We start from the raw sequence: 18184 nt of genomic DNA, 5'->3' as shown, positions 1-18184 counted from the left end.
TGGAGCCTTGCTGTTTCTCTTTTCCGTGTTCTAAGGTGCACACACACAGCTGGGACAGAAGACCATAGGCTCACACAGTGCATGTCCATGCATTTCTATACATGTGTGCGAGAGCACATGTGTGTGCACTTACATATAAGTGTGAACCCTTGTGAGTGTGTGCATGCGTGTATGCACATTTGAGATGTATGCATGTGTGTGTATGCATGCGTGTTCGGGTTTGTATAAGTGAGTATGTGCATGTATGTGTTCGTACAGCGTGGAACAAGCCTGCCAGTTGTACTTTTTAGGGAAGAGATGTTTGAAATGAGAATATTAGCATCTGCTAATATAATTATATAGTATATGCAAATATAATATTATTTGTTGTTAAAAAGGGCAAGAAAATAGTTCCAGGGCTAGTCCCCAGACTTCATACCCCAGTTATAAAGAAACCAACCACACGGCCCAGCCGTGACTCACTTTAAAGTCTGTAGAGATCTGCAGCCGTGACCCAGCAGGCCCAGCAGGCACGTTGGTTGGCACCTTTGAGGAAATGGTATTTGGACCACTTCCAAGAGAGATGCCGGGGGCTGGAGAGATGGCTCAGCGGTTACGAGCACTGACTGCTCTTCTGAAGGTCCTGAGTTCAATTCCCAGCAACCACATGGTGGCTCACAACCATCCGTAATGAGATCTGACGCCCTCTTCTGGTGCATCTGAAGACAGCTACAGTGTACTCAGATATAATAATAAACAAATCTTTAAAAAATAAATAAATCTTAAAAAAAAGAGAGAGAGAGAGATGCCAACCTCACTGAGCCACACCCAGCCTCTTGCTACAGATGGAGAAAATCTTGACCTGCTTTAAAGGTTTTGGAAGGCAACTGTAGAGTGTGTGTCTCACATGGGGAACTCGTGTGTGTGTGTGTGTGTGTGTGTGTGTATGTATGTATGTGTGTGCGTCTGTAGTCTGTTTGAGACAGTGCCTGCCACACGCTGTGAAAAGCTGCAGATGTCTTATTCTTTTCTATACCAGTTCTTGGTCTCCTTTGGGATGGTCCAGAGTAGAAACCACTGGCCTGATGCAGACACCAGGGCTGTGTAGGCAGAAAGTACTTCAGCGTCTACTTAGAACGTTTTAGTCTCATAATCTGTAGTGTATATTTCATGGTATTCGCAGTATTTTAATGCATGCAGATATACTTTATAAATATACATCTTTAAAAATATTTATTTTTATTTTGTGCATTTCGGCACTTTGCCTGCATGTATGTCTGTCTGTGTGCCGCGTGTATTCCTGGTACCTGTGGAGACTGGAAGAGGGGCTGAGAGCCCCTGGGATTGGCGTTATGGACAGTTGTAAGTTGCCCTGTGGGTGCCAGGAATCAAGCCTGCCTGGGTACTCTGCAAGCCCTATAAGTTACACACACACACACACCATGTATTTTATATAGCATATTATATGTCATATATCTCCATACATTTTAACCTCCCCTCCCCCACAATGCTTTCCACGAAAATGTGAGAGCCTGAGTTTGAACTCCCAGAACCCATATAAAGCCAAATGCAGTACTATGTAATCTCCTATGGTGAGGTGGAAGATGGACACGGCAGAATCTTTGGAATCTTGGGAGCCAGCTAGCCTGATGCACAAAGTGCAAAATAAGACATCCATCTTAGACAGGAAGACAAGGACTAATGCCGGAGGCGGCCCTCTGACTTCCATAAATGCTTATGGTCACTTGTTTGCCGGCATTCACACACACAGGATCTCTGAGACTGGAATGATGACGCCCACACGTGCTGCTAAGGCAGATCTTTACACAGTCCATGGACTGGAATGTTAGTTTCTTCTGGGAATCCCTCCCCGACACATGCAGAAGTACTACCACCTTACCAGCTCTCAGGAAATCTCTCAGCTCACTTCAGTTAAATAAAATTAGTCATCAAAGAGCCTTTGTCCTTCCCTCGTGGTTCTTCACACAAGAACCTTTCCAAATATGCTAAGAAACAAACCTGGTCTTGAAAAACAGGACATAAGAACAAACAAACAAGGTTTGTGGCAAATATCTGTCCTCGTGTCTCCAGGAAATTCAGGGATGGAAGCTGAGGAACGGCATCACTCAGCCATCCCAGAAGGACTTCTCGTGGTTCTCGCGGTGCCTGGTGACTGTCAGAGCCATGGAGTCCCTGGACTCACAGAGCATCCTTAGCATCAGGAGAGAGAGACAAAGGGAGTGGAAGTTTGGATGCATAAACGCTGTGAAGTTTAATTGAACGAAGGACCCATCAAAGGACCTATCACTTTCTCCTGTGTGCATGATTTAAATGTTCTTGGAAGCTCAGAACCTCCAGGAGATTGTTACTGAAACTTTGGGGAAATCCCCCCATGGTTGCCAGAGGTTAACAGGAAATCAGGGTCTCCCTCTTAAGGGAGTCCTTAGTAGGGAGTCTCACTAGTAAAAGAATTTAAGAAGGTACTCAATGGAAGCTAACGACATTTTTATTAGAGTTTAAAAGAAAAACCCTGGGGGCGAGCAAGCTGTAAATCTCCGCAGCTGCCCAGAGGAAGAGAGTGGAGGGAACAGGCAGTGGCGGTGCACACCTTTTCTTGTGTTTTATAAAAAGGAAAAAAAGCCAGAGATGTGTTTGGTGGAGGCGCGGTATGGTGTGGGGGAGGGGTGCCTCTGCGGGCCAATGCTGAAGCATCCCTTCCCCCTGGGGTACCAGCCACACGGTGTAGTACGGAATAGAGTTTATTTAGGGTTTGGGGGTGGGGAGTTGAGGGGGGGAAGGGAGGGAGAGAGAGGGAGAGGGGGGTGGGGAGAGGGCAAGTAGCAGCTTTTATAGTGAGTTAGGCATGCCTGGCTGTTGCCAGGTAACTGTGGGGCGGAGCCTAGAGGAAATGCCAACACCTTTAATTCCAACACTCTTGGGTGCAGAGGCAGGTGAATTTCCAAATTCAAGGCCAGCCTGGTCTACAGATCGAGTTCCCGGACAGCCAAAGCTACAGAGACTCTGTCTTGAAAACAAACAAAAAATAAAACAAACAAACAAACAAACAAAAGTGGGAGGGGGAAAAGGCACATTTGTTTCCTGCTAGTGCAGGAACGAATGACACGCGGAAACCTGCTACACTGAAACAGGCAGCTGTGGCGTGGAGAAGGGGCTTTAGGGAAAGAGTTAGGGAACGCTGCGCTCCTCCTGGCTTAGAGCAGCGGCAGACCAGCCAGACCTCATAGCTGATCTGCTTGTAGGTGCTGCACTAGGGTGTGGGAATTCTGGGAGGAAAAGGACAGTATTACATTAAAGGGATAATTATTCTGCCTGTCTCTTTAGCACTGCTTTACAAGAGCCTGCTTCCTAGGAGTGGTTCCTTGCCTAGGTGAGTGACCCTGCCCAAATGGAATGCTAATTTCCCACCCAGGCAGAGATTCTATTCTCTTGGCATCTACTATCTACCAAAGAAATGAGTGACAGCCAGAGAAGCCAGTTCCTGCTTCCAGAGCGGGGCAGGAGTGGCAAAGGAGGCCTCATGTGGAATTTACCTTTCGGAGGCTAATGGAGTGAGGCACCAGACTACCCCAACAGGTTCAAGCTTTTTACATCTAAACTGAACTGGCAATAGACTAATTAATTAGCAGAAGAAAAAGCCTATCAACCCACTTACTGTGCATACATGCGCAGGAGCCATACCAACCTGAACCTCCATACTCAATGCAGAGGAGACAGAAGTAGGGTGCTGCGGTTATCCTTAGAGGGGAAGTGATTTCTAGGGGAAATGAGCAGACCCTAAAAACAGACAATAGCTTGTAAATGATTCTCTCTGGAAACCCGAGTGGGGTCCTGAAACACAATGGTTTGTGAGCAAGTCTATCTTGCTGTGGTGACATTCCCATCTTCCTTCCTGTGGGGTGAGCTTAGCCTTCCTTGGCTGATGAGATATCCAGGAAGAGATGGACAGCAACTGTGTTCCCTCTGGGAGACCATCCAACAAGAGACCTGGAGTGTGTGTGTGTGTGTGTGTTGTAGTTTTTCTCAGACTCCCTCTAAGGGTGGAAGCAGGAGTGTGTGTGTGTGTGTGTGTGGGGGGGTCTCAGATACTCTAAGGCTTTTCCACTTTCCTGTAGTGCAAAGGGCTCAGTGTGCAAAGTGACACATTCCCGGGTATGATTTTCTGAGCCCCATCGAAACTGTGGGAGTCCCTAGCAGCTCAGAGTGAACGCGGTCTGAACCCAGTGCCCCTTCCTCCCTGGCTGAGACCCAGAAGGACTGGAGTCTGTCATCCCTGTCCAATGGCAACTGGGATAGTAGTTCTCAAAGTTTAGTCATCTGAGCTTCCTCACCCACTTCCTGGACATTTGCCATGCTGAAGAGAACTATCTGAGAGACCAAGGATGGCGGGCACTCTGCCCTTACGAGAGTTTAGGACTGTTTATAGGCGTGTGTTTTGCATTAGAATAAACTATTCAACTGAGAACATTGTCCCACTTATTCCCACACTCTGGGGATGGAAATTGGCAGTGTGTAGGGTGGGGTATACTCTGCTTGCTAGCCTACCTAGCAAAGCCTGGTTCTGCCCCTTTGACCTTGCATGATAGATCTGTATCAATGCCAAGGAAGAATGTTGCTTTCTCTTAAGATGGAGAAAGCAAGTCCCAGTTACTGTTTTACTTAAAAGCATTAAATACTAGATAAGAGAGGAAAAAAAAATCGCTAAGATCCTGGACATCGGGCAATGAAATACAGAGATCCTTATAAGATGGGGAGGGAATGAGGCCAGATTCATGGGTACCACAGCACAGGGATGGGGACTCAGGTGGGATCTTCCCGAGGTGAGGAGAGGAAACTGAGCAAGAGTGATGCTACAGAGCTGTACTGGCTGGTTCTGTGTGTCAACTTGACACAGGCTGGAGTTATCACAGAGAAAGGAGTTTCAGTTGGGGAAGTGCCGCCTCCATGAGATCCAGTTGTGGAGCATTTTCTCAATTAGTGATCAAGTGGGGAGGGCCCCTTGTGGGTGGTACCATCTTTGGGCTGGTGCTCTTGGGTTCTATAAGAGAGCAGGCTGAGCAAGCCAGGAGAAGCAAGTCAGTAAGAAACATCCCTCCGTGGCCTCTGCATCAGCTCCTGCTTCCTGACCTGCTTGAGGTCCAGTCCTGACTTCCTTTAGTGATGAACAGCAACATGGAAGTGTAAGCTCAATAAACCCTTTCCTCCCCAACTTGCTTCTTGGTCATGATGTTTGTGCAGGAATAGAAACCCTGACTAAGACAAGAGCTATGCAGTTCACAGGCCAGAGAGCTTCGGGGAGAAGGCTGCAAGGACAGAGGGTCTTGGTGATAAGCTTCAGAGTGGCCCAGTGCCTCTCAGCACCAGTCTGTGAGGAATCTACACAGACTGCATGAAATAACCAGAAGAAGAATCATGAAGAACAGCATGAAATAGCCAGAGGGGCCCGGCTCATTACCCATGCTCTTCTGGGAGTGGCTCCTCTCCACCAAGCAGGAGAGTCTCACACCCAACAGGGCAGCAGGGAATTGAACATTTAGAAAACTCTTACCTCTGAAGTCATCCAAACAAACAGCTTCTCTCTGAGAGATGGTTAGAGAAGGAAGAGATAGACCACAGACTAGAAAAACACATCTACAAAGCATATGGTTACTAAAGGATTTGTATCCATAATATACAATGAACTCATCATTTAAAATGACCTAAAGACTTTAATAGACACTCCAATAAATAGGATGTTCAATATTATTAGTCACACAGTTAGACACCCCTCCCCCCAATCTATATAAATGTGCCCCTGATCAAACAGTGGGATCGAGGAGACAGGTACTCCTACCTGGTGTTGGTAAAGGAACACACTTTGCAATTCTCACTCTTTGCTGGGGAGGGGGAGGAGGAAAGTGGCACGCCCACACTGATAAAGTCAAGCTCAGTTCCTTAAATACCTGAGCGTGATCCAGCTAGAAAGGAAAGTGTATGTCTGTTGTGGCTATTCCTGGTTGTCAACTTGACTATATCTGGAATGAACTATAATCCAGAATTGGAAGGCTCAGCTGTAATCCTAATCTGGAGGCTGAGAGATACAAGTTTCTGATTTGGAGCTTGGCATGGAGATCTTGAAGCATAGTGGCTATGAATTCCAGAAGATTAAGAAAAGGAGATCAAGGAGTTCAAAATCATCTGGGATTAAAGACTGGGTGGCACACGCCTTTAATCTGGGCTACACCCTGTGCTGGAGATCGATGGACTCACTCTTCCTTGCCTGCTTGCCTCGTGGGACCGAGCAACTGCTAGATCCTTGGACTTCCATCCACAGCTGCCGCTGATAATTGTTGGGGACTTGGACTATAGACTGTAAGTCATCGACACATTCCCTAACTATATAAAGACTACCCATACGTTCTGTGACTCTAGAGAACCCAAACTAATGCAATGTCCATCTACCTCTATCAGTTTCCTTGGATCTCAGTGAGGAAGTATTGCAAGCTGAGTGGCTTAAAGCAAGAGAAAAGCATTGCCTCCAACATCTGGAGGCTGGAAGTCTGAGATCAAAGGGCCAAGAACCTTATGCTCAAATTTGAATGGAAAATCCTACCTGGCCTGTTTGTAGCTTCTGGTTGCTTGTGGGCAGGATTTGTAAACTTGCGTGGTTCATAGGTCCGTATCTTCAGCCTCCTTTTTAATTTGCATGTGTCCTGCTTGTTTTTACATGGGATTTCATAAGGACCTTGGCCATATATTGGGCAGTCTTTAGAGTAACTGGGGCCGTAAATGGATGCTGCTGTGCCTGGCTACATTAGAAGTTTCTTAATCATCCAGGAAAATCACCCTATTTCAAGATCATTAACAGTCCTTTTGACCCATGCAAGGTAATTCTTGGTTCCAAGGATTAGGACATGGGTGTCTGGTGTGGCTATCATTCACATATATGTTCACTAAAATGTCTTATTTGTATGCTTTAATGCAAGTAGTTCTCTATCCCTATCCATCTATCCATCCATCTATCTATCTATCTATCTATCTATCATATAACAATGTTACAACATAATCCCTTTTTTGTGTCCAATAAATACATACTAAATTTCAAAAGAAAAACATGTTGGCTAGTTTTTGTTAATGACACAAATGAGTCACCTCGTAGGCGAAAATTTCAGTAGAGGAATTGCCTCTGTCAGATTGGCCTGTAGGCGTGTCTCATGGGGGAATTTTCATGATTAATGACTGATGTTGGAGGGCCCAGCCCCTTCTGGACAGTGTCATCCTTAGGAAGAATTGTACAAAAAAGCAAGCTGGGGAAGCCATGGAGAGCAAGCCAACGAGCAGTGCTCCTCCATTGTCTCTGCTGCAGGTCCTGCCCTGAGTTCCTATCCTGACCTGCCTTGATAATGGACTACAAAGTATAGATGAAATAAATCCTTTCCTCCCCAAGGTGCTTTGCTTATAGAGTTTATTACAGTACCAGAAAAGTAAACAGAACAAGAACTAAGCCCAATAAGTCACTCAGACCACATTTAAACACAGCAGGGCTCTGCCTACCATGCTAAGTCAGTTTGCTAGGGGGCTTTTGGAATCCTCCCAGGGGTCTTTGGAGTCCTCCCAGGGGTCTTTGGAGTCCTCCCAGGGGTCTTTGGAGTCCTCTCACTCACTGTCCAGCAAGGACTTTTCCAGAAAACTCAGGCTTCCTGGGGAATGGGCAAATGACTTTTTTCAAGCTTGGCTTGGTTGTCATTCCTAGGATAACTTGGGTACAGATGTGGGGCAGATCCTTCAGTGTGTAGCCTGTGTCCTCCCACTGGGAACTCAAGGATAAAGGAGGTAGCATTCACTTGACCGTATATAATGACTACGGAAGGAAAGCTGGGTGTCCTGTGCTTGAGAAATTACTCCATTAAGATTTACGACTTTGTTGTTTATTGACTTATACTTTAAAGGGATAGGGAAAGAAATAGGAGAGCAGATAGGATGAGGAGGAGCTCAGTTATGACTACTCAAGGTTCATGTCTTCAGTTAGCCTCTACCTCCTAAGAGTATCACAACTTTGCAAGTGTTATTGCTGGGAACCAAGTATTACCATGCGAACAGGAGACATTCCATATTCCAGCCACGTGACTGGGTTCTTGCAAGGGACTACCAGATCCTGGTAGGGATAAGGAAACTGCTTTGTGTATCCTGTGTTTCTTGGGCTGATTGTTCTAAAAAAGGTGAGGGAAGCCAACCAGCCCATTACTCTGTCTTCCTGTTCCATGGATAGTGAGACTCTGAATTAGGCTATGCAAGCTGTTTGTATTCTCTCTCTCTCTCTCTCTCTCTCTCTCTCTCTCTCTCTTTCTCTCTCTCTGTAGGAACTGTGGACTAATTTTTTTTTTTAAATTGGCAAAAATAGCACTTGTGAAGGAGATGGCAGGATTTGCCAAACTAAGCCTCTAGAAGAAAATATAACCAAAAGTGTGAAACAAATCCACATTCAAACATTGGCAAGTGTGAAATATTGAAGAATTTTTCTGTGAAGATTATATTGTCAGAGAAAAATTAAATTAAGCCAGGCTCTGGCAAGTGTTTACAATGAGCACAAAATTGTTCAAGCTGCTGGAACATTTTTGCAAGAAGCCAAGACATCAAATTTAGACCAGCCCAGGAATCCAGAAGGCTGAGGCTTCACTCCAGCTTCCGATAAGTATGAACTTCTCCCTAGCCGCTGGTATGCACGAATTTCACTCCAGCCTTCAATATGTATGAACTTAATTGCTATACTGGTTTATGTAAACTTGACACAAGAGTCATCAGAAAGGAAGGATCCTCAATTGAGAAAATGTCGCATGAGATCTGGCTGTAGGACAATTTTTTTTTTTTTTTAATTAGTGATTGATGGTGGAGGGCCTAGCCCATTGTAGGTAGTACCATTCCTGGGCTGGTGGTACAGGGTTCTATAAGAAAGCAGACTGAGCAAGCCATAAGGAGCAAGCCAGTAAGCAGCACCCCTATATGGCTTCTGCATCAGCTCCTGCCCCTAGGTTCCAGCCCTGTTTGAGTTCCTGTTCTGACTTCCTTCAATGACGGACTATGATGTGGAAATGTAAGTCAAATAAACCCTTTCCTCCCCAACTTGCTTTGTTCATCACAGCAATAGTAACATCAATTAAGGTAATTGCTTTGCATCCCAAGGATCCAAAAAAGATTCCAGGGAAAGAACGGATACTTTGATGTCCTGCACATCTTATAGGCTGTCTTAGTCAGGGTTTCTATTCCAGCATAAACATCATGACCAAAGAGCAAGTTGGGGTTTAAGCTTGTGAGAAAGGGGTTTATTCAGCTTACACTTCCCACATTGCTGTTGATCACCAAAGGAGGTCAGAACTGGAACTCAAGCAGGTCAGGAAGTAGGAGCTGATGCAGAGGCCATGGAGGGATGTTCCTTCCTGGCTTGCTTCCCCTGGCTTGCTCAGCCTGCTCTCTTATAGAACCCAGGACTACCAGCCCAGAGATGGCACCACTCCCAGTGGATCCTTCCCCCTTGATCACTAATTTCGAAAATGCCTTAGAGTTGGATCTTGTGGAGGCATTTCCTCAAGGGAGGCTCCATTCTCTGTGATAACTCCAGCTTGTGTTGACACACAAAACCAGCCAGTACATAGGCAGAGAAGAAATCAAATGCACTTTAAAATATTACTGAGCATCAGCAATACAGATAATACTGGTCACTTGGGCCCAGATGCCACAGGAAAGAGAAGGTCCCAGCTCTTTTAAAATCCACATTTTACAGACTCTTCAACAAACCAGAATAAAAGGTAACACGAAGCACATACCCTGTTGGCAATACTAGCAAAAGACTGGGAGTATGGGGGCTGGACTAATAAATTTTCCTCTTCCTCACACAGGAGAGAAGGTGAATGTTCGAGAGTCTTCTCTCACAGAAAAGAAGTGGACATTTGATCTGGGTATTAAAATAAAAAAATTGAGAAGGATAGGAAGGAAAAGCCAACTTTTGACTGAAGTTGATATACAGGGTCATAGGATACAAGGGAAGGATTCATCAATGACTAAACATGCCTGGCTCTCTTCCTAGATGCTCTTCATGCCTGGGAGAAAAGAGCATGGTTTTGCACACCTACTGAAAGTGTTGAGGTGCCACAGTGGGGCAGCTGTCCAGTCAAGGACACCTGTGGGGAAGCCCCTTATGTGCCTCTTTTGACTTAGTTGGTCCCCTGCTATTTCAACATCTTGTCATTCACATTGGCCCTGTAGATATAGTGAAGAAATTTGTCAGCCTGTGTGTCAGTCACATTAATGGCTGTGTTCGAGGGAACAGGAGCCAGTGTTTCCAGTCACCGTCTCTGAAGGTGTGGGAATTACCACTGCACTGGCCATTCATCATTTGAGAATCAAAACTAAGCCCTCGTTTTGTGTGGACAGCCAGTCATGAATCTCTTTCTCAGGTGTTTGCTAACAGTATCCTTTGGATCTGGGTTACCTTCTCTTTTGGGGTGCCTCAGGCTGGAGATGTTCTCTTTCCCGTGAGGTTAGCTGTTGCTGTGGTATGAGGCTACAGTGCAGCTGTAGAGGGCTTGCCCAGAGCAGCCTCTGCTCCTCACAGCTGCTCCCAGCTAGCACCAGAGGCTCTCATTATGGTGGCACACCTGAGCCAGGGCCAGGGCCTTTGAAGCTGACTAGGTGAGGGGAGCACGCGCTGTACTCTTCTCTCTGGTAACTGATGTTTGCTCAAAGTGCCGAGCTCACAAAACGATTCACAACGAGACTGAAGTCCTGGGCTTCTGCCTGCGTTGGGATCTTGAATTCTCTAAACCAGTATTTCTGAGAATGTGAAAATTGTTTATGAGCTGTTAGCATTTTGGTTTGGAAGTGCTTTGAATAAAGATCTTTTTGGGAAGAACTGATATCTGTTAAGCCCTGATGTGGCTGCTTATCTTTCTTATTTTGTCTTTTTCAGGTATGCTTTTCTTACATACCTTGTAGTTCTCACTAAGGTAATTTACACTGAATTATATATTTTCATTATGTTTTCCAATTTTGTGTGTACGTCTGCATATCTATGCAGAATGGTAGGTTACATTTGTGATTCTAGCATTTGGAAGGCTGAATCGGGAAGATTGCTTGGGCTATACAGTGAGACCCTATCTCAACAAAAACCCAAAGCAAGGAAAGGACTGATACATAAGGAAACACAAGCTCCTGAGTTTATTTATAATTTGTTCATGTATACATATGCCTACCTGGCTTGGTTTTACACAGACAATTATACATTGGAAGGATGCTTACCTTGTTCTCCTATTTTGCTTAGTATTGCATTGGTCATGTATATAGGTACATACCCAATACATACATGAACAGGTATACAATATGAATATGAAATATAGTGTGCTGGATAGTTTTATGTCAACTTTACGCAAGCTTAAGTTGGAAAAAAACCTCCATAAGATTTGGCCGTAACAAGCAACAACTCATGCCGATGAGGAAGTGGAGCCAGGAGAACCCTCCTCCATTGCTGGTAACCATGGGAATCCATATGGCAGTTTCTCAGAAAATTGGGAATTGATCTACTTCAAGACCCAAATATACCACTCCTGGCATATACCCAAAGGATGTTCCATCCTACCACAGGGACACTTGCTCAGTTATGTCCATGGTAGCTTTGTTTGTAATAGCCAGAAACAGGAACAACCTAGATGTCCCTTGACTGATGAATGGATAAAGAAAATGTGGTACATCTACACAATGGAATATTACTTAGCTATGAAAAATAGGGACACTATGAAATTTGCCAGCAAATGGATGGAAGTAGGAAAGATCATCCCGAGTGAGGTAACCCTGATCCAGAAAGACAAACATGGTATGTATTCGCTTATAAGTGAATATTAGCTATTAGTAAAAGATAATTATGCTAATAATCTGCAATTTCAGAGATGATAAATAACAAAGACATCTCTAAGGAGGATGAATAGATCTCTTTGGAAAGGGGAAGTCGGATAGACTTTGTGAATAAACTGCGGTCAGGTAGGGATAGGACCAGGACGGATTAAGCAAGAGGTAGGGTAAGGGGTGGAGGGGGAGAGTACTGGGAGAGACAGCAGGAGTTGGGTGGCATTTGGGGGCCATGTGGAAGCTTAGTGCAGTGGAAACTCCCTGGAATCTATGAGGGTGACCCTAGTGAAGACTCCTAGTCATGGGTGATATGAAGCCTGAGCTGGCCACCTTCTGTAACCAGGCAAGGCTTCCAGTGGTGGGCAGTGAAGATGTGCTGGGTGAATAGGGGTACAGGATTTGTGGGAGTGGACAAGTAATGACTGGTCCAAATTGCCCATGCCAGGAGAGGGAGCCCATGCTTGACACTTCCTAGATGGCCAGGAACCAGTGGCTACTCAGGATAGAACCAAGCAAGACTGGAGAAAAGAAAATAAAGTCAGTGAAATGATTCCTAATGTTATTCTGCTCTACTCTCAGATCATCAGCGCCTAGCCTGATCATCGTCAGAGAGGTTTCACCCAGCGACCGATGGGAGCAGCCTTACAGCCAAACATTAGGCAGGCAGAGCTTGGGGAACCTGGCAGAAGGAGGAGGGGGGATTGTAGGAACCACGGGGTGGGGGGGCAAGGACAGCACAAGAACACAGTTCACAGAATCAACTAAGCGTGGCTCATAGGGGCTCACAGAAACTGAAGTGGCAGGGAGCCTGCGTGGGTCTGACCTGGGTTCTCTGCATATATGCTATGGTTGTATAGCTTGGTGTTCTGTGGGATTTCTAACAGTGGGAGTGTGTGGAGGTGTCTTTGACTCTTGCTTGCTCTTGGGACCCTTTCCCTCCTACTGGGTTGTGGGGGAGGGAGGGGGACACGAAGCCTTTTGAGCAGGAATTCCAGACCTGATTGCTAAGGTGGAGCAGTAGGACCAAGGTGAAGTCCATTGTTCTTCCAGATCTACAACTTCCTGAATTAATCAGGTGACCCACTGAGCAGTGGAGCGAACACCTGCTGAGCAGACCCTAGAACCTTGGGGGGGGGGAAGGGTTTCACTCCCAACCTTAAATCTGAGTCACCCATTAAAATTTGGGGCCTTGATCAGCATCCTGCTGTCTTGGTCTCATTCTTTTCTTGTCACCTTCCCATCCATCCCCAGCTTCCCTTCCAGGGAATCCGCTCGATGTAACCACGGGCAGTTACAGGGTTGTCTCATTCAGCCTTGATATGAGGGTTTGGGCTTATTGTAAGTTGTTATGCTGTTTCATTGATATCCCTGGGAGGCCTTCTCTTTTCTGAAAGGAAGCAGTAGATCTGGGGAAGACAGTAAGTGTATACACACACACACACACACACACACACACACCAATAATAATAGAAGATGTCATGAATTTGACAGGAACTAGAGGAAAATGGAAGGAGTTGGAGAGACTGTTGGTTTTCTTTGATCTGATTGTGACTGTGCCCTGGTTCTTGCCTCTCTCTCTCTCTCTCTCTCTCTTCTCTCTCTCTCTCTCTCTCTCTCTCTCTCTGTTTTTTTTTGGATTTAGTTTTTCTGAGACAGGGTTTCTCTGTATAGCCCTTGGCTGTTCTGGAACTCACTCTGTAGACCAGGCTGGCCTCGAACTCAGAAATCCTTCTGCCTCTGCCGGGATTACAGGTGTGCGCCGCCACTGCCAGGCTGGTTCTTGCCTCTCAAAGTAAGAATGTATTTAACTTAATGTTTGATTTTTACAGGCGCACACAGTTGAGAGTTTAAAAGTTGAACTTCTAAAAGGGATTACAGATTTTTAAAGATCAGATATTATAAAGGGACTGAACTTTTAAAGTGTTTGAATTTGTAAAGTCTGGGATTTTTTTAAAGTTGTTCATATTTTTAATGTGAGATTTTAGGGATGAGTGAAATAAAAAGGTTTATGGATTAACGGTGATACGTTTGTGTGTCACATTGACAAGGAGTTAATTGTGCTAGATAGTTTCATGTCAATTTGATACAAGTTATAGTCATCTGATAGGAGGGAACCTCAAATTAAGAAAATGCTACCATAAGATCCAGATGTAGGCAAGCCTGTTTATAGGGCATTTTCTTAATTAGTGATTGATGGGGAGGGCCCAACTCACTGTGGATGGGACCATGCTTGGGCTGGTGGTTTTGGGTCCTACAAGAGTTGTGTAAGCCATGAGGGGCAAGCCAGTAGACAGCTCTCCTCCATGGCCTCTGCATACATGCACATAAGTGTAGAGTCATTCATTATAGCATGGACAATCAGTAATGATTCTTTTATCCCTAATTTAATCACTTCATTGTCTAACTTTTTATTATTTTAATTTCTCACATCCACACTGGAAGAAATAAGAAATCCAAGGTAATAAAATTTCATTGTTTTCATTCATTCTCTGACCTACCTTCATGTTGTATAAGAACTTCCTCCAAGATTGAAACACTCCATTCTGCAGGAAGCATCTTAAGGAAGATACAAAATTCAAAATGGCTTCAGGAAGTCTCTGAAGCTGACCAGATTCAATAGGCTACTCCTTGCTAGACTAAGCAATAAAAGCTGGGAGTCCTTCTCTTAGACAGAAGGAAGCTGAGCTACAAAGAGGACAAGACCAGACCAGAGGCCTAGAAGAACTCTGTCTTAGTCAGGGTTTCTATTCCTGCACAAACATCATGACCAAGAAGCAAGTTGGGGAGGAAAGGGTTTATTGAGCTTACACTTCCACATTGCAGTTTATCACTAAAGGAAGTCAGGACTGGAACTCAAGCAGGTCAGGGAGCAGGAGCTGATGCAGAGGCCATGGAGGGATGTTTCTTACTGGCTTGCTTCCTCTGGCTTGCTCAGCCTGCTCTCTTATAGAACCCAAGAATACCAGCCCAAAGGTGGTACCACCCATAAGGGGCCCTCCCCACTTGATCACTAATTGAGAAAATGTCCTACAGCTGGATCTCATGGCGGCACTTCCCCAACTAAAGCTCTTTTCTCTGTGATAACTCCAGCCTGTGTCAAGTTGACACACAAAACTAGCCAGTACAAACTCAGACCAGTTGAGCAACCTGGATAAGACACTGTCCAACCTGTCCAGCTGCCTCTAGGCTGTGCAGTGTGTGCCACATTCCCAGCTTTGTGAGTTGTTACCCCTGCTGGAGTGTGTTTTAGTGATACAGCTGTCATTTCTGCTCCGATAAGTAGCCTCTCACCCATACTCCTGTAAGTAACCCCAATACAACTTCCTGGCTCACCAAGTCAGACTTTGGTGGTATCCTTACTTTGGTCTGGAGTAGAAGCTCTGTCTAGGGTCAGGAGAACATGTGTGCTCCATCTTCTCAGAAAGGTTTGTCACCCAAAGCTTCAATGGGACAGCAAATTCCCATACCCACGGAGACATTGAACCAGTCCTTTTTTTTTCCTTTTTGAGATTGGTGGTGTGTTCTCTCTCTTTGTATCCCTGACTGGCCTAGTACTCAATATGCAGACAAGGCTTGTGTTAAAATCATAGGGACAACCTTTCTCTGCCTCCTTAGTGCTGAGTGATGGGATTAAAGGCATGGTCCACCAGGCCTGTATGTTTTGTTTTGTTTGTTTTTTGTTTTAAGATAGGGTCCTAATTTGTAAACCAAGCTGTCTTTGAACTTGAGATCTCCCTGTCTCAGCTTCCTGAGTGAGTGCTAGGTTTACAGGGATACTTCAACAAACCCAACATAATATCATTGCAACGCGCAATGGGAACCTATTGAGAAAACTGCATCCCCATGCCCCATAAAAGTCTCTCCTTCAACCTGGTATTATGTTACTTCTCTGGGAGATTAATTTTATTTTAATGCCACAACTATTTTCTAATGATACCTGAGAGGTAAGCACTGGGAAGTAGCACTGGGAAATCCCTGATCATTTGTATATTATTTATTAGTCCCAGGAGTGTACGGTAGCAATGACAGTAGCAGTGTGCCACAGCATTTCCATAATCAGGGATGTCATTACCATCCTACCTAGTAATGCAGGAATGAAGATGGAAGAGGTCATTGTCTAGTTTGCAAATGAGAAACAGGTATAGGTGTGAGGAGACCCACCCGAGGCCACTGAGCACTGGGAAGTCTGTTCAGTGTCTGGGGCTGGTTGTTAGCTTAGCTGTCTATCTACCTGCCAGCCTGGGGAATTGCTCAAGACCACAAGACACTCAGAAGAGCAGCTTGGTTGTTTCCTGATTGTTGCAGTTTAGGGGGCTTCTAAATGTAATGCCACTGCACTGCAAGCTTTAGAAAACTGGCTAGGAAAATCATTCCCACACACTCTGAATGGTATCCTCTGTAAATGGGCAACTGGGCCAGAAACTGATCCTAATTATATCAAAACCAGAAATCTGTGCTTTGCCACCATGCCAGTCCTGACTCACAATCATGACTGTCTATCTGGTGATGGCTTGTCATCATGAAAATGAGGAAAGATGATGCTACAGAGAGACCTTTGTGTCCTCTGTCGGAACAAGGTGGCTTTACTTTCAAATAAAAAGCCTTAGTTTTATTAATTAATTAATTAATTAATTAATTTCCAAGACAGGGTTTCTCTGTGTAGTCCTGGCTGTCCTGAAACTCACTCTGTAGACCAGGCTGGCCTCGAACTCAGAAATCTGCCTGCCTCTGCCTCCCAAAGTGCTGGGATTAAAGGTGTGTGCCACCACCGCCCGGCTCTTATTTTTATTTTATGTGAATGAGTGCTTTGCTTATAAGTATGTATGTGTACCGTGAATTTGACTGGTGCCTGTGGAGGTCAGAAGAGAGTGTCAGATCCACTGGCACTTAAGTTACAGATGGTTGTGAACCACCGCATGGGTGGTGAACTAAAGTGAGGTTGGTGAGGTTTCCTACATCAAAGATAGGATGGGATCTCCAGCTCCCAGATAGAGGCCCACAGCCAGCACAGAAAGGAGATTGGCATGCTGTTTAACTGAGCCCTCTTGTTAATAACATACCATGTTGTAGGCATCCCCCCGCTGAAGTGTGAGAAGTCCAGAGTTACGAAGTATACACAAACTTAAAACCTTTGTTAGCATGAAGGTGGAGGCCGTGGACATGAGACCCTGTGGCAGCATTTTAAAGGCAGCGTTGCTTGGCATAATGCACAGTGTGAGTTGTTTATTCCTGGGTCCCAGCCCTGCTGTGGGAGTTCATCAGGGACCTTTGTTAAATTCCTGGTGTCCCAGGCTTCTTTGGAAATCAGGTTTCCCCTCTTGGATCTATCTGCCGCACTTGAGTCAGCATTCTACCCCAATGCAGAAACATATGCGAAAAGGTCCCATCATTTTCAGGTACGGCAATTAAATCCAGACCACGTTATAACCTTAGTAGTTCCAAGCACTTGGGTTATACTTCTGTTTTTCAGACTGTGTGATAGTCCCAACTATCCCAGCATTACCCTTCTTACCTTCTTCAGCCTCTTCTAGGATCCCTCACCACACCTTCCGCTTCAGACTTAGGCCATCCATGCTTTATCTCCTGTCTGAATTGCTCTTAGACAACCTGTGGACCATCAGTGAATATTAGCAAGGCCTTCTTGCCTCCATAGGCTATAAGTAACAAGCTCTCCTCCGACTGGGAGAGATGCCCATTAAGTATATGCAGCTGAAAGGTCTGTACTCAATTGACATCTAACTAATATTCATATAAAGACATCTGATATTTATGTGAAGGTTCTTTCCAGTGTTTTCCCATGGGCTCCTGGTTCTGGCAATACCACCAAATATGTAGCACCCATGTCTAATGAGGGAAACAGACTGTTTCAAAGATGTGTGCAAACACACAGCGAGTGAGCAGGTGAACTGTGACAGAGTTGTTTATATCACACCATTTCCTGATACAAAGCATTTTCTTAGCCCAGGACCAAAGATTTGGATGAGAAGGGTGCTCAGGTAATTCCCTGCTGTAATGTGAGATAGCCCTATAGAGGCTCTTAGACTTGGGCAGGCCCATGGTGTGAAGGGTGAGGTTTTAAACTGCAGGAAAGACCCACCTTTCAGTCTTCAGAAAGACCGTTCAGAGGCTAACCCAGGTAGAGAGGCACAAGGTTTTAATGCAAATGTTTGCTCTACTTTCAAACCAGTCTGTTCCCGATTGTGTCTCCTGGTCCAGAGGCGGGGAAAGGGGGGGAGGGGAGACCAGGCCAGCGAGCAGGAGCACAGAAGCTCTCCTGGGGGACTTTCAGGATTTAGGGACTTGGGGTTTGGCA

This window comes from Apodemus sylvaticus, chromosome 4, assembly GCF_947179515.1.
Source record: "Apodemus sylvaticus chromosome 4, mApoSyl1.1, whole genome shotgun sequence".
NCBI classification, from domain to species: domain Eukaryota; kingdom Metazoa; phylum Chordata; class Mammalia; order Rodentia; family Muridae; genus Apodemus; species Apodemus sylvaticus.
Note: the sequence above shows the minus strand (reverse complement) of the source record.